Here is a 26,437-nt window from a genome sequence, read left to right on the forward strand (position 1 = left end):
AGCATTTCCCAGGTGCATGAGGGAGGGGTTAAATACTGGGTAAGTAAAACAAGACATTTTTTCCCTCAACACACTGAGCAATGCTAGTAACCAATCTAGAACACTACATGATAATAGAATTCAGAGATATTGGTTACATATACCTGCGCAGGTGTATGCTAAGCCCCCAAGCCGCATCAAGGCTTCTCTGTATATTGGGGGTCCCTAGCGCTATATCTAGGTGCAGGGTGCGGCACCCCAAAAAACCATCATAAGCTGGGAAGCCCAGCGCGGCATGCCAGTGATATACTAAGTGTTAATAATTAGTGATAGGAAGCCGAAGCTATATAAAAAGAGAGATAAATGAATGGAATTAAAATAGGATAGAAATAGTGTTAGTGAGGGAAAAGTGTTAATAGAATGTAAGGGCATGCCGCACTAAAGCCACCCCAGCCCATCCAGTCCAGGAGCACCGCACCCCACACCACCGTTACCCTAAATTGGGTCTACGATTAACCAGCAAGGAGCCACATGATAATGGCTCCTTACTTGATATATCCAAACTAAGAGCTACCTACCTTGGAGCAACCCCGGACTACTCCATGTGGCATATCAGGACCAGGGGCGCTGGAACGTTTTTAGGTTGGGGGGGGCAAGATATAATCTCATTTTGGCGCCCCCTAAATTGCTATATGTTACCCCCAGTAGTAGTAGTAGTAGTAGTACGTTTATTTATAAGGCGCCACAAAGTGTCCGCAGCGCCGTACATAGCAAACAAAAAAGAACAAATTACAAGGTAACGTACAGGGTGTGTAGAAAGATACAGTATAAATAGGGGTATAGCTGGTAGAACTAAAATCAGCATCAGTTCAGAAGTAGGTGTCAAAATAGTCAAGGAGACCGAAGATGAAGTAGAGGAAGGGAAGAACAGGACAGTAGCACAGGTGAGGTAATGAGGTAGGGTGAGTACGTGAGGAAGGAGGGCCCTGCTCATAAGAGTTAACATACTAAAAATAGGTGGGTGGACGAACGAAATACAATAGGATAAGTAGGAACGGAGGGGAACGGAGGCAGGATAGGAGGATCAAAAGAGGTTAGGAGGAGGGATAGGCTAGTCGAAAAAAGTGGGTTTTGAGGGAGCGCTTGAAGGAGGTAAGGGAATCAGATAGCCTGATGGGTGGCGGGAGGTTGTTCCAGTGCAGGGGGGCAGCGCGAGAGAAATCTTGGACACGGGAGTGGGAGGAGGTGATAAGGTGAGAGGTCAGTCGGCGGTCAGCGATGGAGCGAAGAGGACGGGAGGGAGTGTGGATAGAGATCAGTGAAGAGAGGTAGGGAGCTGTGGAGGAGGAGAGAGCCTTGTAGGTGGTGGTGAGGAGTTTAAAGAGAACTCGGAAAGGAATGGGGAGCCAGTGAAGAGATAAACAGAGGGGGGAGGCGGAGGTAGAGCGGCGGGAGAGGAAGATGAGCCTAGCAGCAGCGTTAAGAATAGATTGGAGAGGTGCGAGGCGGGTGAGAGGTAGCCCAGAGAGAAGGATGTTGCAGTAGTCAAGGCGGGAGATGACAAGAGAGTGAATGAGAATTTTGGTCGCGTCAGTGGAGAGGAATGGTCTGATGCGTGAGATGTTGCGTAGGTGAAAGCGGCAAGACTGTGAGAGAGCACGAATGTGGGGGGTGAAAGAGAGGGAGGAGTCAATGATGACACCGAGGCAGCGCGTTTGGTCGGTGGACATGATCTCGGTTTCACCAATGCTGATGGAGATAGTGGGAGAAGAGGGGATGTTCGGGGGATGGAAGATTAGAAGTTCAGTTTTAGCCATGTTTAGTTTCAGGAAGCGTTGGGTCATCCAGGCTGAGATGGCTGTGAGGCATTCGGAGACCTTGGACAGAAGTGATGGGGATAAGTCGGGGGAGGAGAGATAGATTAGGGTATCATCAGCATAAAGGTGGTAATGAAAACCATAGGAGCTGATGAGGGTGCCCAGAGAGGTGGTGTAGAGGGAGAAGAGGAGAGGGCCAAGGACTGACCCTTGGGGAACACCGACTGGCTGGGGGGTAGTAGGAGAGGAGGAGCTCTTAGTGGAGACGGAGAAGGAGCGATCGGAGAGGTATGAGGTGAACCAGGAGAAGACCGTGCCAGTGATGCCAAAGGAGCGGAGGGTGTTGAGCAGGAGAGGGTGGTCAACAGTGTCAAAGGCAGCCGACAGATCAAGCTGGATGAGGATAGAGAAGAGGCCTTTGGATTTAGCCGATAGTAGATCGTTAGTGACTTTGGTCAGGGCAGTTTCAGTGGAATGTAAAGGGCGGAACCCGGATTGGAGGGGGTCTAGAATGGAGTTAGCAGTAAGGTGGCTTAGGAGACGATTATAGGTCAGACGTTCTAGGAGTTTGGAGGCAAAAGGGAGGAGGGAGATGGGCCTGTAGTTAGATGGAGAGTTGGGGTCCAGATTAGTTTTTTTGAGAATTGGGGAGACAAGAGCGTGTTTGAAGGAGGAAGGGAAGATCCCAGAGGATAGGGAAAGATTAAAGAGGTGAGCCAGGTGAGAGCAGACTGATGGACTGAGACGACGGATAATATTGGAGGGGATAGGATCAAGCGGGCAGGTGGAGGGAGAAGCGGATTGAAGGATAGAGTGGACTTCAGCAGCAGTGGTGGGGTAAAATGAGGACAGGGGTTGGAAGGAGGGGAGTGGAGATGTAGGAGGGGAGGAGGGAGAGGGTGAGGTCATGGCAGCAGTGATGGCAGTCCTGAGAGAGGAGATTTTGGTTGAAAAGTAGGTAGCAAAATCAGCGGCTACGATGGAGGACGGAAGAGCTGGAGGAGGGGGGGAGAGCAAGGAGTTGAAGGTGGCGAAGAGCCTGCGGGGATTGGATGATTGGGAAAGGATGAGGGACTTAAAGTAGGATTCCTTGGCCAGAGCAAGGGCAGAGCTGAAGGAGGAAAGAATGAATTTGAAATGGAGATAATCCGCAAGGGAGCGTGATTTCTTCCAGAAGCGCTCAGCAGTGCGAGAGCACTTTTTAAGGAATCGGGTGATAGGTGAGTGCCACGGTTGGGGGTTGGAGCATCGAAGGGGGATAGAGGAGGGAGGGCAGGCAGAGTCCAATGCCGAAGATAGGGTGTCATTATAGAGGGAGGCAGCGAGGTTCGGGCAGGACATGAGGGCGATTGGGGCGAGAAGAGGACACAGCGTGTTTGAGAAGGCAGCAAGATCAAGTGTGTTGACGTTATGCCGTGAGACAATGCGCTTGGGAGGGGGGGTGGGAGAGGGGGAAGCAGTGAGGGAGAAGGAGATGAGGTGATGGTCAGAAAGAGGAAAAGCTGAGATAGTGTAGTCAGTAAGGGAACAAGAGCGAGAGAAGACGAGATCGAGGGAGTGTCCTTGGATGTGGGTGGGAGAGGTAGTCCACTGAGATAGGCCAAGAGAGGAGCAGAGAGAGAGGAGTTTGGAGGTGCCAGGATCAGCGGGGTTATCCAAGGGGATGTTAAAGTCACCAAGAATGACAGATGGCAGGTCAGAGGAGAGGAAGTGTGGAAGCCAGGCGGCGAAGTTGTCAAGAAATTGGGAGATAGGGCCAGGGGGGCGGTAGATTGCAGCGACTCGGAGGTGGTAGGGGTAGTATAGACGGATAGAGTGAGACTCAAAGGAGGAGAAAAGGAGAGAGGGTTCAGGGTGAATGACACTGTGGGTGCATGAGGCTGAGAGGAGAAAACCCACACCGCCACCTTGGCGACCGTCAGGCCTGGGAGTGTGAGAGAAAGAGAGGCCACCGTGGGAGAGAGCAGCTGGAGAGACAGAATCAGAGGTGGAGAGCCAGGTCTCGGTGATAGCAAGGAGGTGGAATGCTCTAGAGATGAATAGGTCATGGATGGCAGGGAGTTTGTTGCAGATGGATCTGGCGTTCCATAGTGCACAGGAAAGAGGGGGGGTGGGTTGTGTATGTATGTGGATAAGGTTTTTGGGATTGCAGAAGCGAGGGGGGGTCATTGGGAGGGTGGGGGTGCGGGGGCGAGTGGTCAGGATAGGTATGGGATGGGAGGGGGTAGGAGCAGTTGGAGAAAGTGAAGTTGAGAGATTAACAGCCATGAGGAACCGAAGGTGAGAGGGTAGGTTAGTGAAAGCAGACAGAGGGATTTGGGAGGACAGACAGCGTCTGTAGTAAATTTGGTAGAAAACAGAGTGAGAGAGAAGGTAACAGGCAAGGAACTACTGTCAGAGAGGAGACCAGTGGGTAAAATCAGGTTGATTGAGTAATCCAATTAAGTATGAAACAACAACAAGTGAGAGGATGAAGGGAACAGAGAAGGTCAGAAGTGAGGCAAATGTGAGCAGGCGTGAAGAGGGAAACAGAGTGCAATAAATGTGTGGCAAAGATAAGAGAAAATAATAGTGAATGAGTAAAAATGACATACAATGTTGGAAAAATATAGTTACAATGAATTAAATGTCAAAATTGAGCAACAGGTTACAATAGGATAGAAAGAAGATGAATCTATTACAATAAAACAGAATATGAAAATTTAGACTGTGTTCAAACTCACCTTTTTCAGTATTCTAACTCACCTGCTTCAGTTTCCAACTCACTTAAGTAATCAAGCTTCACTTTAGTAATGCAAGCTTCCCTCTCAATGAGCACGCTCCCAAATGAGCTCTGTCCCTCCTTATATAGTATGTCAGGCCCCTGTTACACTCAGCTCCTCCCCCTAATCTTCCTTGACACCTAGATTTAGCTCCTCCTCCTAGTATCTGTTCACACCTAGTAACAATACACTATACAGATACAGGCACAACCAAAATCACACTCAGATTTCTCCCTCAAAATTACAGTCTCTATATAGAAAGACAGATAAAGAATACAAGACAGACAGAATGCAAGATAACTCACCTGCTTCAGTTTCCAACTCACTTAAGTAATCAAGCTTCACTTTAGTAATGCAAGCTTCCCTCTCAATGAGCACGCTCCCAAATGAGCTCTGTCCCTCCTTATATAGTATGTCAGGCCCCTGTTACACTCAGCTCCTCCCCCTAATCTTCCTTGACACCTAGATTTAGCTCCTCCTCCTAGTATCTGTTCACACCTAGTAACAATACACTATACAGATACAGGCACAACCAAAATCACACTCAGATTTCTCCCTCAAAATTACAGTCTCTATATAGAAAGACAGATAAAGAATACAAGACAGAATGCAAGATAACTCACCTGCTTCAGTTTCCAACTCACTTAAGTAATCAAGCTTCACTTTAGTAATGCAAGCTTCCCTCTCAATGAGCACCTCAATGCGCAGGTATATGTAACCCCCAGGCACTATACACACTGGCAGCGGCATATAAACGTGGGCATTATACACAGGGCAGCGGCATATATGCATGGGCATTATACACAGGGCAGCGGCATATATGCATGGGCATTATACACAGGGCAGCGGCATATATGCGTGGGATGGGCATTATACACAGGGCAGCGGCATATATGCGTGGGCATTATACACAAGGCAGCGGCATTTACGCATGGGCATTATACACAGGGCAGCGGCATATACACGTGGGCATTATACACCAGGGGGATTGAGGGGACTGTCACTGCTGGAGCTAGAGCAGGAGTGCTGCAATGCTGAGAGCCTGCTGACACATGCATTCAGTTCTAGCAGCAGGGAAAGTACACTTTGTACTTCTACGGAGCGGCAGACGGGCAAATGATGAATGGGGCAAAGAGGGTCTTTTCCGGGAGTCCCTGAGGCTCCAGCCACACATCAGGGTAGGGACAGGGAATTCAACGTGGGCTCCTAGCTTTAGCACAGCGAGACGTTGGTGGCAGGGAGTGGAGCGTGGGACACCAGTCAGGGGCCCTTGTAAGGGAGAGTACCTGTATCCTGGACCAAGGTGCAGGCTCCTGCCCGTCTCGACTGGTCCTCCGGCCGTCGGTCAGGCTGGCGCTGGCTTCCTCTCCTGTGCAGGGGCGTTCTAGTGTGGGCGCTGCTATTGCAGCGTTGCCGCACTCAGATGCGCCGCTTCTGCTCTGGGCTGCTTCAAGTGTGGAGGGTCTCTACGCCGGCGTGTCCCTCCTTCCTCTTCGGCTCCTGCCGCCGCTTCCCCGGAGCTCTGCTGCCGTCCTCAGCACGGCGGCGTCTTCCCCCGTCCTGGGCTGCCTACTCACGCCCTCCGTCTTCACCTCCGTGCACTCGCTCCTTCCGCTTCGCTCTCCTCTCCTCTGGCGCCGCCCAGCCCTCCTCTCATTGGCTCCTTCCTCCTGTCCCTCAAACTGAGGGCTCCTTTTCGCGCCCTCTGCTGCCCGTCATTAACCCCTCGAGTGCAGCGTCAGGGTTCTTTCACGCTGCGGGTGCCACACTAGCACCAGGGGGAAGAGGCGGGGGTGACAATTACTGGATGTAGCAGGGCTGCGATTAATCAGTAATATAGGCGGACGGGCGGGAGGCTGGATCAAGCTTAATCAGCCCACCGCCCGCCCGCCTATATTACTGATTAATCAGCCGCCCGCCCGCACAGCTGCTTTAGCGCCTCAGTAATTTTGGGGGGGGCAAGCTGCCCCCTCGCCCCCCCCGTTCCGGCGCCTATGATCAGGACCCACATCTCCTCCTAATATGGGCTCCCTTCTGCCTCTAACAACATACATACAGGTAGTGGTAGATGCTCAATTAGTTCAGTAGCATTTCCCAGGTGCATGAGGGAGGGGTTAAATACTGGGTAAGTAAAACAAGACATTTTTTCCCTCAACACACTGAGCAATGCTAGTAACCAATCTAGAACACTACATGATAATAGAATTCAGAGATATTGGTTACATATACCTGCGCAGGTGTATGCTAAGCCCCCAAGCCGCATCAAGGCTTCTCTGTATATTGGGGGTCCCTAGCGCTATATCTAGGTGCAGGGTGCGGCACCCCAAAAAACCATCATAAGCTGGGAAGCCCAGCGCGGCATGCCAGTGATATACTAAGTGTTAATAATTAGTGATAGGAAGCCGAAGCTATATAAAAAGAGAGATAAATGAATGGAATTAAAATAGGATAGAAATAGTGTTAGTGAGGGAAAAGTGTTAATAGAATGTAAGGGCATGCCGCACTAAAGTTAGAGGCAGAGGCAGAAGGGAGCCCATATTAGGAGGAGATGTGGGTCCTGATATGCCACATGGAGTAGTCCGGGGTTGCTCCAAGGTAGGTAGCTCTTAGTTTGGATATATCAAGTAAGGAGCCATTATCATGTGGCTCCTTGCTGGTTAATCGTAGACCCAATTTAGGGTAACGGTGGTGTGGGGTGCGGTGCTCCTGGACTGGATGGGCTGGGGTGGCTTTAGTGCGGCATGCCCTTACATTCTATTAACACTTTTCCCTCACTAACACTATTTCTATCCTATTTTAATTCCATTCATTTATCTCTCTTTTTATATAGCTTCGGCTTCCTATCACTAATTATTAACACTTAGTATATCACTGGCATGCCGCGCTGGGCTTCCCAGCTTATGATGGTTTTTTGGGGTGCCGCACCCTGCACCTAGATATAGCGCTAGGGACCCCCAATATACAGAGAAGCCTTGATGCGGCTTGGGGGCTTAGCATACACCTGCGCAGGTATATGTAACCAATATCTCTGAATTCTATTATCATGTAGTGTTCTAGATTGGTTACTAGCATTGCTCAGTGTGTTGAGGGGAATGTACAAAGACGGGAAGTCCAAAGCCCAAGCAAGGGTAACACTGTCAGCCATCGCTTTCTTTACAAAGGTAGCAGGGGAGGAGGACATTACAAAGAGCTTTATCATCAGCCGGATGATGAAAGGTTGGGGCAGGCGGAGCCCAACGGAGCCTGATACTAGGCGGCCCATTACTGAACCGATGCTGGGGCAGCTCATGGTGGCAGCTAAAGATGTGTGCAGGGGGGTCTTCGAAACAGCATTGCTCAGGGCGGCATTCGCAATGGCATTCCATGGGGCATTTAGGGTGGGCGAGCTGGTGGCCGCGTCGAAAGCTTGCAAGGGGTCAGGCATGCTGGCAGGCAATGTTTCAGTGAGCGGAATGGTGGTGGCCTGCAAAATACACAGGTCTAAGACAGACCAGCAGGGCAAAGGAAAATGGGTGGCATTGCGGGAAGGAAGCAACCCAGAGACATGCCCCGTTAGGTTGGTAAAAGAATACTTGGCACTCAGAGCCAACGAGGTTAAAGGAGGGTCTGAGGCCTTTTTGGCGCACGCGGACGAGTCTCCACTCACGGTATACCAATTTAAAACCCTGTTTAAGCGATGTGTGAGGGCCAACGGGTGGCAGGAAAAGGAGTATGGTACGCACTCGTTTAGAATTGGTGCAGCCACCACAGCGTTCGAAGCAGGGTGTTCGGAGAAAGAGATAAAATGCATCGGGAGGTGGCGCTCAGCTAGTTACAAGAAATACATTAGGTCAGGGAGAAAGGAAGTGATGCATAGCTAAAACCCTGCCGGGGTGGAGGATCTCCTGTTGTTGCAAATGTTGTGTGAATTTGTTATGAAGGTTTGAGTCATAGGGTGAGGGAAGGTCACGGGAAGGTGGCGGGCTGCGGTTCTGGGAACCTAGCGTTGGCGGAAGTACCTGCGGGCCAGCCAAAGTGTGGCGTCAGGAAGCGGAGGCACCCCAAAAAGGGGGGTGCAGATCTCCAAAGGCCTGGCGCCGGGGGGGGGCAAGTTGGGGACCCAGGTCGGTTACCGGTTTCAGTTGCGAGAAAGGGTCCATGGGCAACCCCCCACGGTCGGCTTGATTCAGTTACGTTCGAGGGCTGGTGGACCGCAGTGCTTTCTTTGCCACATAAGCGAGTAAGATTATATTTGTAATCTGATTAATAAAGGTGACCTTTAATTCGCCATAAATATATGACTCTGTTTTGGTTATTTCAGGTAAAACGGGAGTAGGGGGAAAGGGAGGGGGGGGGGGCTAAGGGGGCGGGGTGTATTAGTCTCTCTAAGGGTAAAAAGTATGGCGGGAGCATCAGACGCTCAGAGGTTTAATAGGAGCGAATGGCGATTAGCCCAAAAGAGAGAGCATTAACGATTAGGCTGGGATCCCAAGGCCAGGAGGTGTGCCCCTTTGTATTACGGGGGTTAGGTAAGGGGCAGGTATATAGTAAGGAAGAGATAGGGGGAAGGTGAGAGAGGGCTATAGGGAACAGGGCCCTCCCCAAGGGGCGTATACCCATACTTAAGGACAAGGCAGGTATAGGGGAAGGATCAAAAATTGCAGCAGGTGAGGCAGAGAAGATTGTCCCACCCACCCACCCTTGGACGAAGAAGGAGCAACATCCAAGAAGGAACTGGTTACAGCAGAGTGTGTTAATAGGGCGGAAGTACCTGCGGGCCAGCCAAAGTGTGGCGTCAGGAAGCGGAGGCACCCCAAAAAGGGGGGTGCAGATCTCCAAAGGCCTGGCGCCGGGGGGGGGCAAGTTGGGGACCCAGGTCGGTTACCGGTTTCAGTTGCGAGAAAGGGTCCATGGGCAACCCCCCACGGTCGGCTTGATTCAGTTACGTTCGAGGGCTGGTGGACCGCAGTGCTTTCTTTGCCACATAAGCGAGTAAGATTATATTTGTAATCTGATTAATAAAGGTGACCTTTAATTCGCCATAAATATATGACTCTGTTTTGGTTATTTCAGGTAAAACGGGAGTAGGGGGAAAGGGAGGGGGGGGGGGGCTAAGGGGGTGGGGTGTAGTAGTCTCTCTAAGGGTAAAAAGTATGGCGGGAGCATCAGACGCTCAGAGGTTTAAAGAAAAAAAAAGCGTGCCGTCTTGTACTTGAAGCACTGTAAAGTATACACACACAGATCACTTAGTATATAGAACCTCAATTATGTACATAATGAGGAGAAGCACTTTACAGGTAATGCCGAGAACAATGGGAGTGATGAGAGGCTTCTCCAGCGTCTCATTATACCGTCTGTATTGTCATCTGGGTAACAGACCTCATCCGGACGATCAGACACGGAGCGGGGAATGGACAGCGGTGTGTATGTAAGTAAGTAAGTAAGTTTTATTTATATAGCGCACTTTCTCCAACAGGACTCAAGGCGCTTTACAGACAATAAAAATAACAATGCACATACTGCAATACAAAGGGTTATCAGTACAAGGAACAGGCAACAATGGCAGTACAAATGTACATCACACATACAGATATGCACAAGACGCATTCTAATAAGGGACACGGACATGGGGAACATATTTACCGAGCTGTGCAGTACCCAGGCAGCCATTCAGCGGCGCCACATGGTGATTGCACAGCCAGTAACAGTACTGATATATATAAACTAGATGTACTCTAATGAGTAGCACAGACATGGGGACCATATAATTACTGAGCTGTGCAGCACCCAGTCAGCCAATCAGCGGCGCCACATGGTGATTGCACAGCCAGCTAGGTAGCCAGTAACAGTACTGATATATATACTAGATGTACTCTAATGAGGGTCACAGACATGGGGAACATATCATTACTGAGCTGTGCAGCACCCAGGCAGCCAATCAGCGGCGCCACATGGTGATTGCACCAGCCAGTACTGTACATATAGAACACAAAAGAACAGTACAGGGTACACAGAACTAGTCATAACACAATTAAAGCACAATTCTTAGTACACAATACAGCTGAGATATAAGGAAGTGAATGAGAATAGATGCAGGTATAGATTGTAGATGAGTAAGAGAGCTGTAGTTGAAATACAAGAAGAGTGCAGGAGGGAGGAGGGCCCTGCTCTAAGGAGCTTACAATCTAGAGGGAGGGGGAGACAGACAGGTGACATGAGGTGCAGGTAAGGAAACCTGAGGCAAGAAGTGAGCATGGCAGGACACGAGGCAGCAGGTAAAGAGAATGGACAAAGTAGTCCTCTCTCTCCTCCTATCCTCCTCTTCCCCCTCCACCTGCACCCTTGACCCCTAATAGCTTTGCACCATGGGCCATGCCACAGCACACCCTGCTAGGGGCAGAAAGCATGCAGAGTGAATAGGGAATGCACAGGATTGAGGAACCATGGCTCTGGTACATAGAATGGTTCAGTATGAAGTTCATTGTCCTGGCTGTGCAGACTGTAGGTGATGCTGGGTCAGGTAACTCACTGCAGAATGCTGGATTTTCAGTGGATGATGTTGAATTTTATGTCCTTCTGTGTTCCTCCGGTATTTCTTTATGTAGTTGTTCAATGTTTGTTCAACTGTTTCTTTAACTGTTCAGATGCTACCCTTAGTTAAGAACACCCTTTGCTAAAACAGCCAGCTGCAAAACAGCAAGCTGTCTTGCTTCTAACCCTACAGAAATACTATCCCAAATTAAGAGCCAGGCCAGGCCAGACCATTTGCCCACCTGATTGAAATGCTAATTGTACAAAGATCATAAACTAGCCTGATTAGCCAACCAAGAGGTATGCTAATATTGGCTTACTTAGAACCTTCCAATCTATACATACATCTAACAAAATACAATTATCTATTGATGTTACATACATTTATAGCTAAAACATGCCAGAAGACAATGCAGAGGCTAGGCTGGGATCTGTAGTGCAGTGGATGTGGATGTTACATACATTTATAGCTAAAAAATGCCAGAAGACAATGCAGAGGCTAGGCTGGGATCTGTAGTGCAGTGGATGTGGATGTTACATACATTTATAGCTAAAAAATGCCAGAAGACAATGCAGAGGCTAGGCTGGGATCTGTAGTGCAGTGGATGTGGATGTTACATACATTTATAGCTAAAAAATGCCAGAAGACAATGCAGAGGCTAGGCTGGGATCTGTAGTGCAGTGGATGTGGATGTTACATACATTTATAGCTAAAAAATGCCAGAAGACAATGCAGAGGCTAGGCTGGGATCTGTAGTGCAGTGGATGTGGATGTTACATACCTGTTAGATGACAAGAAATAGATGGATTAGTCCAGATTCATGCATGGGTGTGTGTGTGTGTGCGTGGGGGGGGGGGGGGGGGAGTGTGTGTTTGTGTGTGGGGGGTGTATGGGTGTGTGTGTGTGGGGGGGGGGGTATATGGGTGTGTGTGCGGGGAGTGTGAGTGTGTGGGGGTGGATGTGTGTGTATGGGGTATGTGTGTGTGTGTTTGTGTGTGTGTGGGGTATGCTGTGCGGTGTTTCAAAGCTCACTTAGTAAGCCTTGCTGAATGAGGCCCAAAGTACCGGCCAATCAACGCTTGGAAAATGACTGAAAGAAACTGATTGGTTGGTAATTTATCCCTCTCTCACTCTCCAAAGGCCCCCATACACTGGGCCGATTTGTCCTAAGGACCAGTCGGACCAGTTTGCCTGGAGCCCCTCGGCAGCTCCCCAGTAGGCTCATATGTGATCTGGCACTTGATGTGCCATTTTTACATGCAATAAGCTGCATTATATTTATTGCATGTAATCCCGTGGAGCTACTGTGGGGGTGGGCAGCTGGGTCCAGCCAGCTGGTGGCAGTGGCAGGGGGTGGGCAGCGAGGTCTGTCCGAGGAGCAGCAGCGGCTGGGAGCTTATAGAGACATTTTGCAGGGTGGGATGCGTCTGCTGAAGATTTTGAAATGACTGGTCAGACACTGATTGGCTGAAAGAATTCTCTCAGCCAATCAACGTCGGGCCAGTTTTTACCCAACGTCCTTATGTTTTTACCCTAGAATTGATAAGATTGATAACAGCGCCGCCGGGCCCCAGTGAAAGGGGATTTGGCATGTGGGAGGGGGTGCAGCTGCCTCCCTCCTCCACTCAGCACATGGCACTGAGAAGCATGTTCTAGTGATGGCCATCGGTACAGTCACCATCGATGGTTGCCATCGATTGTGATACTGCACCCAGCCATCCAGCCATCATTAGTAACAAACTATGGGCCAGATTCTCTAAGCATCAAAAGTGATAAAATGGAGAGTGATAAACAGCCAGCCAATCAGCTCCTGTCTGACATTTTTCAAACACCGTCTGTGACGTGGCAGGTAGGAGCTGATTGGCTGGCTTTTTATCACTCTCCATTTTATCACTTTTGAAGCTTAGAGAATCTAGCCCAGAGTGATGGATGATCATCAATAGTTTTTGCTATTGATGGTCAACCATTTTCATTGACTGGTCCGTGGGCCAATCACAGTGTGGGGGTGGAGCTTCAAGGTTGTCAGGGGGTGGAGCTATGCTCTTTGTCCCGGCACCTTGAAAAAAAACCTAAACAAACAAAAAAACATCGGTTCTGCTGTGCCATCGATGGAGGGAAACCATCTGGTTCTCCCCCATCGATGGGAAAAGTATCAGCCATAAATAATTTTGAATCATCGATGGTCGATGACCATCCCTAGTGTGTGCTGGGCTAGAGAGAGAGGCTGTGCTGCAGCAACAGCCTGTCCTCTCTACTCCCACTGCCCAGCTAGCATCCTCCATCAGACCTGGGCCTGGGTAAAAAGGAACCCGCCCCCCCTCTCTGTGCCACCGCCTGTCCCGAGTTAGTGCACAGTGTCTCGGTGCCACTGCTTGAATGCACCGAAATCGTTCTGCACATTGTGACGTCCCCACTCCAGCTGCTTTTGCTCCCAAGAGTAATTGAGGCCTCAATGTCACACAGCTGGCGGAATATCTCCTCGCTGTAATCGCCGTATAATTACTACTGTTCCCGCACGGTGGACAATTTGTGGCTTTCTGTCCAACACAGAAATTTTGTGTCTCATCAGACGGAAAATATTTGCTTTTTTGGAGCGCTGTAAAATGTCCTGTTACAATAAAAGACGGCGCTGCAAACTCAGGTTTGAAATTACATTTTGGTTTATAGGGAACCTTTTTTGATTTTACATTGTTATAGCGAGTTCTCAACTCCATCAATCTCTGGAGTTTGCTCAAGTCCACACGGACCATAAAATTGTCTGTAGGTGCTGGTGGAACGGACGGCAGCACATTGAATCAGCAGAATGTTCTGCATGGCAGTATGTCTCCGTAATGTTGAATACCAGGTCATTACCAGTTTCCCATTTGGAAGTTGGAGAAAGTTAGAAGTCGTGTCTGACGGCGCCAACAGCATCTGTAATGACTGCAATGCGTTGGTCAGGGTTCTCCAAGGGTTTGGCGATGAACCGATGAGCCAGTTTTACGCCACAAATAGTTTCTCTTTTGCGGAGTGAGATTATGAACTGAGATAAAATATTGGAGAGGGAACATTCCCAGGCGGCAAATCTTGCTGATAAATTTGGGTTTCTATAATCTTCATATATACCACACATAATAAAAATAGTCCAGGGGTGACATTCTATGGGATGCGATTTGCATTTTTTGGCGTTAATTAGTCAACAAAATGGCGACATCGCATTTTTCCGTCAAATCGCCGATTTAATAGGGTGCGCTAAGGGACTGAAATCGCATATTATGTGCGTTAACGCATGCGGACCAAAAGTGCAAAATTAATTCGCATTTTTATCGCATCCAGATGTTTTCGTATAGAAAAGTATACAACTCGCTTATTTAATGCAATGCGCATTCGCAATTCGCACTTTTTAGGTGTCTAATTATCGCACTTATTTCAGACCTGGTTCTGTTTGGCGATTTGGCCCAGAACTCATTTTGGTCAAGTGCACACATGGTTAATTTCAGCACAGGTGCCCTCATTTTCACTCACAAACACCCCTACATAAACCCCAACATCATTAAGGACACCTGTGAGGGTTTCAAACATGGAGATTTTGCAGACTATTTTGGAGTTGCTTATCTGTGATGTGGCCCATTTGGAGGAGCTGCGCAGGAGGGAGGAAGCTGCGCAACAGATCCTGGTAGCCCCCCGACTACTGCGTACCCCACGTATGTATCGTGCTCGCCTGTACCTGGACTCCCTCTCGGATCAACAGGTTGTGGGGATGGTTACGCTGAACCCCATTAACCTGTTGGACTTCTATGAGCAGGTGAGAGATGATTTGGACCCTTTTGGGGGAGCCAACTATGCAGTGTCTGGCCAGCACAAATTAATGTGTGCCCTCTACTATTTGGCCACAGGCTCCACTCAGTCTGTGACCTCATGGTCCTTGGGGGTATCACAGGCCACTTTCTCTAAGCATTTTACTCAAGTGTTACTTGCTTTAAAGAAGTTGTGCCAGACATACATCATCAGCCGTTACTTTTCTGGTAAGCACATGTGCCCTGTACTCAAAAATGTACCTGTGCTGTAAGTGTACTCATAAACAAATTATTGACCAATACCATCTGTTTCCACCCACATTTAGCCTAATACACAGTGCCCAACGGATGCAGATGGTGGTGCTGACCTATCCCTTGCTGGTATCTAGCTTGTAAGTACATTTGATACATGTATGAATGAAGTTTGCAGTCCAACATGGCTCACTGGTGTTGTGGAACTACATGTGCCAGCATGCCCTGACACACTACAACCATTACAGTCCAAACCATGAGTGTCAGAGCCTTCTGGAATATGTAGATCCACAACCTTTGCCGGCCATGGAGTTACCCCACACTACTTTAGTGCAATCCCATTGTCATATACCATTACAATATGTTAGAATTCACACAATAATTGTTTTTTTATAAAAAGACACAAACACAATGGTATGCGGTTAGACATTTTTACTTCTGCCTACTTTTTCAGACGCAATCTGCATTTTTGCAGGTGAAAGATAACAACTGTGGGGGCATGTAACAAGATGTTTGGGATTTGACAAAATTGACAAACATATATATGAGCTACCTTCTGCCAGCATCAGGCACCCCTACACCACTTCTAGAACCTGCACCAAGGCCACCACGGGTCCTAACACTCCGCCGGGGTGGGGAAGCCACTTATTGGGGTGCTAAATACACTGCTGAGGGTTGATGCTGCGCCACCTCCCACATTGGCTTCCAGCTGCTGTATTTGGGCCTGCATAGCTAGTAAGGCATTGGTCTGCGCTGTGCATGATTGGGTTAGTGCTGTGATACTTTGCGCCAGGCTGCCAATATGCCTATTCTGTTCCCTTATAGCAGAAGTTTGTTCTGCAAAACGGTTGTCAATGCTGTTAGCAATGCGCACATGAGTGCCTACACCTACCCGTACACTACGTGCAATTTTGCGTAATTGAAGAAAGGTGTCACGCATGTACCCCTGGATGTTACCTATTTGCAGGCTTTGGGAGGCCATGAATTCTATCTGCTTGTCCTTGAAATTGACCAAGGAGTTAGCTACTTGGGAAGCAGAAGCTGCTGTATGGGGTGTGTTGGTGGGTGGGGGTGGGTTGGGAGACACCCCACTTGGGGGAAGATCACTCTGTGATGAGGTCTGTATTTCTTTGTCTGCCGCAAAGGTGTCGACCGGTTCAAGAATGATGTCCATTTCGTCTAACACCATTATTGAAGAATCTGTTTGGTTGGTCCCTAGTTGTATAGCACCTGTGGATACAGATGAAGAGGTAAGTACTGATGCATATATATGCCACACTGTCATCTATAGGGGGAAATTTACTAATATGGAAAACCTAAAAATTCGTATTCGTATTTTACCTACGACCGATTACGAATGTGTACGAATGGTATTGTTGTAGAAAAAGTCGTGTTCCGGGCTTTAATTTACTATGTAGTCGTAATTGAAAAATTCGTATTTTTCGATGTCGTAGCCATTCGTATTTTGTTTTACAAATGTTTCGTATTTTTGTAGAATCGTAAATTGAAATACAAATGTCCTAGGGAAGTTTGTTTAAAAACCAGGATATTTTACGAATTTTTTTTTACAAAAAATTGTATTTAATTCCACATGCATCACTATGAAAATGAAACCAGAATCGTGATTGGTGTATTTGTTTTACACTTGGGAGGTCTCTCACAGCCATATATAAGTCGTGGAGGCGCCAAAACTTCAGTTTAATGTATAGCACACACTGTTTGCATTACAACACAATAGCACAGGTTAGGTCTGCAGAAACTGCAAACCACAATACTCATCACTCTTTACAAGCGTTTGCCACCATTTCTGCCCTTGTAATTCCCAACCTTACTTTTCCAGATTTTTGTTCCCAACACTTACATCAGACATAACATCTGTAAGTGTGTACAGAACTATATATATATATATATGCAGACAATAACATAATATCTGCTCATAACCTTCAATACGAATTAATGATTCTCCTCACCTAATTTGACACACCCTTGTTTGAACAGCTCATCAGTGCAGCAGCTGACATCATTTCTTCATTACTCTGAAAGTCCAGAAGGTTACTGCTTTTCATCCTGGTTTTAGCCATTTGCAATATTACAGTGTTGTAAACATTATACCCACTAACTGCAGTTTTTATTGATCATGTGACCTGCTAATTGAATGTGTATTAATGCTGTGCGTCACTGATCTTGTTTAGGAAATCACAGGTTCAATCACATACATGTATGTTTTACTGTGTGAGTGCTTCAGGTGGGCTTTAGCTGTTCAAGGGTTATTAGTGGACATACATTTATTCTGCTCTCAGCACACCAAAATTTCACAATCCACATTTTCAAACTCTTGTGCAGTGCAGGTGGGGCAGATGTAACATGGATATAAACAGTTTTATATATTTCTATGATTTTTAATTCCTGTGCAGCCTAAATAATGTACTTATTTGTAAAAACACAGCACTTTACATTTCTGCTTCCACACACCCAAGCCCAGGGCTGGCGCCACCACTAGGCAATGGTTGGAAGCAGGGCAGGAGGGAGGTCTCACTGCGCTGTGCGCAGTTCAGTCCCGATGCATGTTAACGACATTTTCCTCCACGCGTACAGCCGTTCAGCGTCTGAGGGTGAGCCAAGTGCTCAGCGCTGCCCGGCTGAGTGGCTGTACGCGGTGCGGGTGGAGGAAAATGTCAATTAACATGCATCGGGACTGAGCTCTCCCTCCCGCCCGCCCGCTCGCTCGCTGGACCGTCACCCGAGGTCCTCCTTAAGGGTGAGTGGTGTCCCCCCCCCCCAGGAGCAGCATGGCGGCCGTATTCCTTCCCCACCCCACCCCCCCGTAGAGCGGGTGAGCGCCGGGGCGCCCCCCCGCCTGGGGCGCTCCGGCGCCTTGCACCGGCACTGCCCAAGCCAATTGTATCTGACTCTGCACATGTTACATCTGGCCCACCTGCACTGCACATGCTCTGACCCACGTTGTTGAAAACATTGAACTACCATCATAACAGAATAATAGGCATAGTGCAACGCTAACACAAAGTCAATTTGTACACTACAAATGTTACATGAACTCAGGCCACAGCACAGCATGTTTTCCTGCATGAGTGTGTGTTCTTCTCACACATGTGTATGGGGCTTGTTCTCCTGGGCTGGCTGGTACCAGGATGTCAGTTGCTGGCCATGTCTTTGATCAACTTAGCTGATGTATGAGTCCCCATAACTGCTGGTTACAGCTGACTTTACAACAGTAACAGGTGTATTTGATCAGCTGTGTGTAGTGGTGCCTCGCTGACATCTGTCTTATGCAGCCCACACACGCACCGATTCCAGCGTGCGTTGTGGGCTTAACTAGCACACACAGCATCGCATCGTATGCCTTGTGCATACGATGTGCATGCGATGCGATGCTGTGCTAGAAAAAGCTAGTACAAAAAGTATGTGCAGCACATACTTTTTGTACTGTACGATGAGGTGCCGCGGGAGCGCGCACCCCATCGTACAGCATCGCACCGCCGGCATCGGCGCGTGTGTGGGCTGCATTAGGGCCAGATGTTCTAAGCTTGAAAAGTGATAAAATGGAGAGTGATAAACAACCAGCCAATCAGCTCTTGTCTGACAATTTTCAAACACTCCAGTGACATGGAAGGTAGGAGCTGATTGGCAGGTTGTTTATCACTCTCCATTCTATCACTTTTGAAGCTTAGTGCATCTGGTCCTTAGAGAGATAGAGAGAGAGATATGGAACTGATTTATTAAGCTTGGAGAAGAGATAAACTGGAGATAAAGCGGAGAAAAGGTAAAAGGAGATAAAGCACCAGCCAATCAGCTGTGTTTGAAAAAAGACAGTTGGGCGTTGATTGGCTGGTGCTTTATCTCCTTTTACCTTTTCTCCGCTTTATCTCCAGTTTATCTCTTCTCCAAGCTTAATAAATCTGCTCCTATAGAGGGAGACAGAGACAGATTATAATGTATTCATAATCACACAAAAAGCCAGAGAGATAAACACACATGTGTAATCAATTCCCTATGTATCGCATACAGCAGTTTATACAGTATTAGAGACTTACCCAGTAGCCAGCCCTCTGCCATTGATCCGGCTTCAAACTCATCAAAGAGGACTGACTGGCCGAGGATATAGGAGTCATGACATGAGCCAGGGTAGCCTGCAAACACACTCATGATCTTAAGATTGGCATTACAGACCACCTACACGTTGGTACTTGTGCTTCCATGTCGGTTATAATAGGAACGGGCAGTACCCCGAGGTGGTCTCAGTGGAATGTGGCTGCAGTCAATAGCACCAAGCACATTGGGCATGGATGCAATGCGATGGAATGCTACCCTAACATCATGCCACTCTGTCTCCTGGCTTGGGAAGCAGATTGAGGCATCTATATGTGGCTGAAGGGCTTCAAGCACCTGGGTCAGGTACCTGGACAGTGTGGGCTGAGATATGCCAATGCCTTGGCCAGTGACATGTTGAAAACTGCCAGATGCCAGAAAGTACAACACAGCCAGCAGTTTGTGCAGGCCTGAGACAGCGCATGAGTCGTCTTCTTCCTTGGCACTGCCAAGACATCAGGTCTCTCAAAGCCCACACTGAAGCACACTGATATAGCATATAGTCTGCCATGCTAGAAGTCAGGAAGTGTTTGTAGGTAGTTATTTGGCTTTTATAAGGCACACATTTGGGATTACAATGGTCTGTGATGTATTGTTAAAATGATAACACATGTGTCCCATTGAAGCAGGCGAAAGACACTTCAAAATACACCTTGCAAAGGAAGGTGTATTTTTTTTCACGAGTTTGTTTACGAATCGTAGGTGTTTACGAATCCGATTTTACGAATTCATGAATACGAATTTTTAGTAAATGGTGAAAATACGCCTAGCCAATGCAAAAATCAGGCGTATTCTATCGATGGTGTAGACTTTTCGTAAACATGCATAATCGTATTTAAAAATACGAATACGATCTCAATATGACATGTTTACGACAATACAAATTTCACGAATCTACGAATTTTGCACTTGATAAATGAACATTTCACGAATACGACAGAAATTCACGATTATTTCCCTACGAATACGACTTTTTTCTACTTTAAAATACGAATCCATATTAGTAAATTTCCCCCATACTGTTTTACATAGGGCTTGAGATGCTGGACGCACATACCTAGGGGTGTTATGTACTTACACATGTACCCCGATACAGCATGTAACATTGACATGAATAATATAACACATGCCTAGCTCAGATTACATTCATTTCCGTTGCAATGTAGCAGCAGGAGATGAATGTAGTGTGAGATATTGTTGATGTGACATGGGTGTGTGTACTGTATGTGTAATGGGGTGTTTTTTGTTCATTTACCTGCTTCCGCAGATTCTGCAGCAACGGGCCTTCTTGTCTTGGATGCCGCAGCACTTCGGGATGGACAATCTGTACAAGGAAAGATGGGCAGCCATTATGGACCTTACAATGGATAAGCATTTACAAAACCCATGCATTAAAATGACTATAATGGACAATACTTCCTTTGGATTTGGACTGCATTATTTCTTCACCACATTTTTTTATTTTTTTTTAACACTATTATTTGGTAAAATTATTATTAAATAAGTGGCCACATGACAACTATTGGATAATCGGTGGTATGTAGTCATGGCAGCTAAACCACCAGTACACCTCTGTGTTTTTGGCCACATACATGTTAGGCTGCTAGAAAGAATGTTACAGTGTTGAACAATATGAGCAGTTGTGGAACTACAGGGCCCAGCATTATGAGCAATTTGAAAGTAGGAGCATGCAATTTCTTGTGCATGACCTTGCTGGGCTATGTAGTTCCACAGCAGCACTTTACTTAGCATAACAATACAAGTGAACATTATAGTTATAAAACATTGGCATGTATGTTTAAGTTTGCATGGGGTCACACTTACCAGCTCTGGATGGCGTTTGCGGCCTATCAGTATCCGCCACGTGCATGCCAGGCAGGACCTCAGGGGGTATGATGCGCTTCAGCTTCACCTCATACGAATTGTAGCACACAGTGGTGGGGCTTCCTCCTCCAGTCTTGGTGGCCTCCTCCAACTCCATGGCCATTTTACTTTTCAACTGCCGTTTGATGTCGTTAAATCTCTTTTTCACATTGCGGACCAGGCGCTTGTGCTGACTGATAGCGTTCACCGCCTGGGTGATGTCCTTCCACATAGCCCTTTTGCGCTGTGCAGTGGTCTTGTGGTGAGATTTGCCAAGCAAACGGTCAAACACTGGCAGGATAGCCCGGACAAGTGCTGCATTTTCCTCATATGAAAAACGGACCTTTCGGCCACTTTTTGTGCGGCCAGCTTCCACCTCCTCCTCATTTTCAACACCAGCCATGTACCCCTCCTCCTCCATGCCAGTGTCTTCCTCCTCCTCACCACCATCTTCCTCCACCTCTGACATGTGGCCCTCCTGCAGCTGCTGTGGGGTATGGTCAAGGTCTTGGCTGTAGGATGGGCATACCAGCGGATCCTCCACCTCCTCCCGCTGGGGCTGGACGCCCAGGGCATGGCCTGGGGCTGGCCTTGCTGTGGCCATGCTGCCTGCCACACTGCTGGCTCTCCCACTTGGCTGGCTGCTGCCACTGCTTCCTCTGCCACTGCTCCCTCTGCCACTGCTCCCTCTGCCACTCCTCACTCTGCCACCAACTCCTCTTCCTCTAATCACACTGCCACTGCTCCTCTCCATGCTCCTTACTTCCTATCAAAGAGTGAAATGGCGCCAATGCCCCTTTATATAGGGGGTGTGATGCATAATGGAGGGGACAGAGATGGGCCAATAGGTTGGGGGGTTCTTAGTCATGCGGAGACAGTTTTGTAAATCGCACTCCGGTTGGTCCAAAATTCGCACATGACCGGCGGAAGAACTTGCACTTTTTTGTGACTTAAAATCGCACCACTTCGCCGCAAATCGCACCTCTTCGCACTTTTCAGCCTCCAAAGCGCATCACATTAAATATGCGAATTATGACTGAAAAGTGCGATTTGAAAAAGGGCGAATAGCGGCGATGTGGTGCGCTAAAAAAACATGCGCATTTATCTCATCCCATGGAATGTCACCCCATATGTCCCACCTCTCATATGAGTAAGCCATACATAAGGATAAACTGAGCAGCACTACAGGGTGGTGCACCAATGCATCTTATAAACAGGGTGGTGCACTAATGCATCTTATAAACAGAGTGGTGCACTAATGCATCTTATAAACAGAGTGGTGCACTAATGCATCTTATAAACAGGGTGGTGCACTAATGCATCTTATAAACAGGGTGGTGCACTAATGCATATTATAAACAGGGTGGTGCACTAATGCATCTTGTAAACAGGGTGGTGCACTAATGCATCTTGTAAACAGGGTGGTGCACTAATGTATCTTATAAACAGGGCGGTGCACTAATGCATCTTGTAAACATGGTGGTGTTCTATTGCATCTTGTAAACAAAGGGGTGCACTTCTGCTTCTTGTAAACAGGGCGGTGCACTAATGCATCTTGCAATCAGGTGGTGCACTTTTGCACCTTGTAAACATAGGGGTGCACTAATGCATTTTGTAAACAGAGGGGTGAACTAATGCATAATGTGAACAGGGCGGTGCACTAATGCATCTTGTAAACAGGGCGGTGCACTAATGCATCTTGTAAACAGGGCGGTGCAATAATGCATCTTGTAAACAGGGTGGTGCACTAATGCATCTTGTAAACAGGGTGGTGCACTAATACATCCTGTAAACAGGGTGGTGCACTAATGCATCTTCTAAACAGGGCGGTGCACTAATGCATCTTGTAAACAGGGCGGTGCACTAATGCATCTTGTAAACAGGGCGGTGCACTAATGCATCTTGTAAACAGGGTGGCGCACTAATGCATCTTGTAAACAGGCTGGTGCACTAATGCACCTTGTAAACATGGTGGTGCACTTTTGTATATTATGCCTCATGATACTTTCCACCACTTGCACACCTGGTGGCATTTAATGGAGGCAGTCTGGTGGCACTTCGGGGCACTTTAATAGACTGGGAGTGGTGCACTAATGCATCTTATTAACAGGGTGGTGCACTAATGCATCTTATAAACAGAGTGGTGCACTAATGCATGTTATAAACAGGGTGGTGCACTAATGCATCTTATAAACAGAGTGGTGCACTAATGCATCTTATGAACAGGGTGGTGCACTAATGCATCTTATAAACAGAGTGGTGCACTTATGAATCTTTTAAACAGGGTGGTGCACTAATGCATCTTATAAACAGGGTGGTGCACAAATGCATATTATACCCCTTTCACATCGCCGACACGTTTTAAAAACCGGTATTTTAAAACGGTAATTAAAACGGGTCAGAGCCTTAACATTGCTGCAGATTACCGTTTTAAATACCGGTTAAGTCTCATTCAACATAGCAGTCAAACCGTTTCAACCCGAACACGTTTCAAGCCAGAGTGTCGGGACAGCCTATCACTGCTCTGTAGCTTGTGTTGTTTGCCTGAAATACCATTTCAGACACATTGTACACATTCACATTGCTCAAAAAACGGCAAGGAACCGTGTAGGACTCTGCTTTTTACACGGTTCGAAATACCAGTTAACTTTAAACGGTAAATCGGCTCTGGTGCATTCACAGTGCAGGCTTAAACGTTTTAAAATGAAAAAAAATCGGCAATTTACCGTTTTAAAAGTGCGATGTGAAAGGGGTATCATAAACAGAGTGGTGCACTAACGGATCTTATAAACAGAGTGGTGCACTAATGCATCTTATAAACAGAGTGGTGCACTAACGGATCTTATAAACAGAGTGGTGCACTAATGCATCTTATAAACAGAGTTGTGCACTAATGCATCTTATAAACAGAGTGGTGCACTAATGCATCTTATAAACAGAGTGGTGCACTAATGCATCTTATAAACAGGGTGGTGCACAAATGCATATTATAAACAGGGTGGTGCACTAATGCATCTTGTAAACAGGGTGGTGCACTAATGCATCTTGTAAACAGGGTGGTGCACTAATGCATCTTATAAACAGGGTGGTGCACTAATGCATCTTGTAAACATGGTGGTGTTCTATTGCATCTTGTAAACAAAGGGGTGCACTTCTGCTTCTTGTAAACAGGGCGGTGCACTAATGGATTTAGTAAACAGGGTGGTGCACTAATGCATCTTGCAATCAGGTGGTGCACTTTTGCACCTTGTAAACATAGGGGTGCACTAATGCATTTTGTAAACAGAGGGGTGAACTAATGCATAATGTGAACAGGGCAGTGCACTAATGCATCTTGTAAACAGGGCGGTGCACTAATGCATCTTGTAAACAGGGCGGTGCACTAATGCATCTTGTAAACAGGGTGGTGCACTAATGCATCTTGTAAACATGGTGGTGCACTAATGCATCTTGTAAACATGGTGGTGCACTAATGCATCTTGCAAACAGGGCGGTGCACTAATGCATCTTGCAAACAGGGCGGTGCACTAATGCATCTTGTAAACAGGGCAGTGCACTAATGCATCTTGTAAAACAGGGCGGTGCACTAATGCATCTTGTAAACAGGGCGGTGCACTAATGCATCTTGTAAACAGGCTGGTGCACTAATGCATCTTGTAAACATGGTGGTGCACTAATGCATCTTGTAAACATGGTGGTGCACTTTTGTATATTATGCCTCATGATACTTTCCACCACTTGCACACCTGGTGGCATTTATTGGAGGAATAGTCTGGTGGCACTTCGGGGCACTTTAATAGACTGGGAGTGGTGCACTAATGCATCTTATAAACAGAGTGGTGCACTAATGCATCTTATAAACAGTTGTGCACTAATGCATCTTATAAACAGAGTGGTGCACGAATGCATCTTATAAACAGAGTGGTGCACTAATGCATCTTATAAACAGGGTGGTGCACAAATGCATATTATAAACAGAGTGGTGCACTAATGCATCTTATAAACAGGGTGGTGCACTAATGCATCTTATAAACAGGGCGGTGCACTAATGCATCTTGTAAACATGGTGGTGTTCTATTGCATCTTGTAAACAGAGGGGTGCACTTCTGCTTCTTGTAAACAGGGTGGTGCACTAATGGATTTAGTAAACAGGGTGGTGCACTAATGCATCTTGCAATCAAGTGGTGCACTTTTGCACCTTGTAAACAGAGGGGTGCACTAATGCATTTTGTAAACAGAGGGGTGCACTAATGCATAATGTAAACAGGGCGGTGCACTAATGCATCTTTTAAACAGGGTGGTGCACTAATGCATCTTGTAAACAGGGCGGTGCAATAATGCATCTTGTAAACAGGGCGGTGCACTAATGCATCTTGTAAACATGGCGGTGCACTAATGCATCTTGTAAACATGGTGGTGCACTAATGCATCTTGTAAACAGGGCGGTGCACTAATGCATCTTGTAAACAGGGCAGTGCACTAATGCATCTTGTAAACAGGGCGGTGCACTAATGCATCTTGTAAACAGGGCGGTGCAGTAATGCATCTTGTAAACATGGTGGTGCACTTTTGTATATTGTGCCTCATGATACTTTCCACCACTTGCACACCTGGTGGCATTTATTGGAGGCAGAGTCTGGTGGCACTTCGGGGCACTTTAATAGACTGGGACAGATTCTGTAAAGCAGAGGAGATCAAGTAACTTACCACCTTGTTATAACCATGTTGTGTGTCGGTACAGGAGGTGCAACAATGAGTACACAATGGACAATGTGTACCTAGCCCAACATCTCTGCTGACGGCAACCAGCATGCGCTCACTTCCAGATGCAGGTATGCTGCAGGATGTATGTGGAAGTGCGCATATCATGTGTACACACTCAGGGGCACCAACAGGTCGGCTGAGCCCTGGTAAAATGGAGGGAGAGTGGTCACCGGGCAGGAGCGGGCCTTCAGGGGGGGATGTGGACAGCCAACTCCAGGTCACTCAAGTAGAGGTGGAGGAGATGTTCAAGAGGGCCAAAGCAAGGAAAGCACCAGGTCCTGACGGGGTGTCACCATCTGCCCTGAGAGTATGCGTGGGTCAACTTGCCCCATGTTCACCAGGATCTTCAACAAATCACTGTCGTTACGCAAGGTTCCCTCCTGCCTCAAAAGCTCCACTATTGTTCTGGTCCCCAAGAAATCAACTATTACAAATCTGAATGACTACCGGCCGATAGCTCTGACGTCTGTGATCATGAAACAATTTGAGCGCCTGATCCTGAACCACCTGAAAGCTGTGACTGGCCACCAGCTAGACCCCCTCCAGTTCCGATCTAATCGATGCGTTGAGGATGCAGTCAACCTGGGCCTGCATTACACTCTGCAG

Source organism: Crinia signifera, chromosome 8, assembly GCF_055691185.1.
Source record: "Crinia signifera chromosome 8, ASM5569118v1, whole genome shotgun sequence".
Lineage (NCBI taxonomy): Eukaryota > Metazoa > Chordata > Amphibia > Anura > Myobatrachidae > Crinia > Crinia signifera.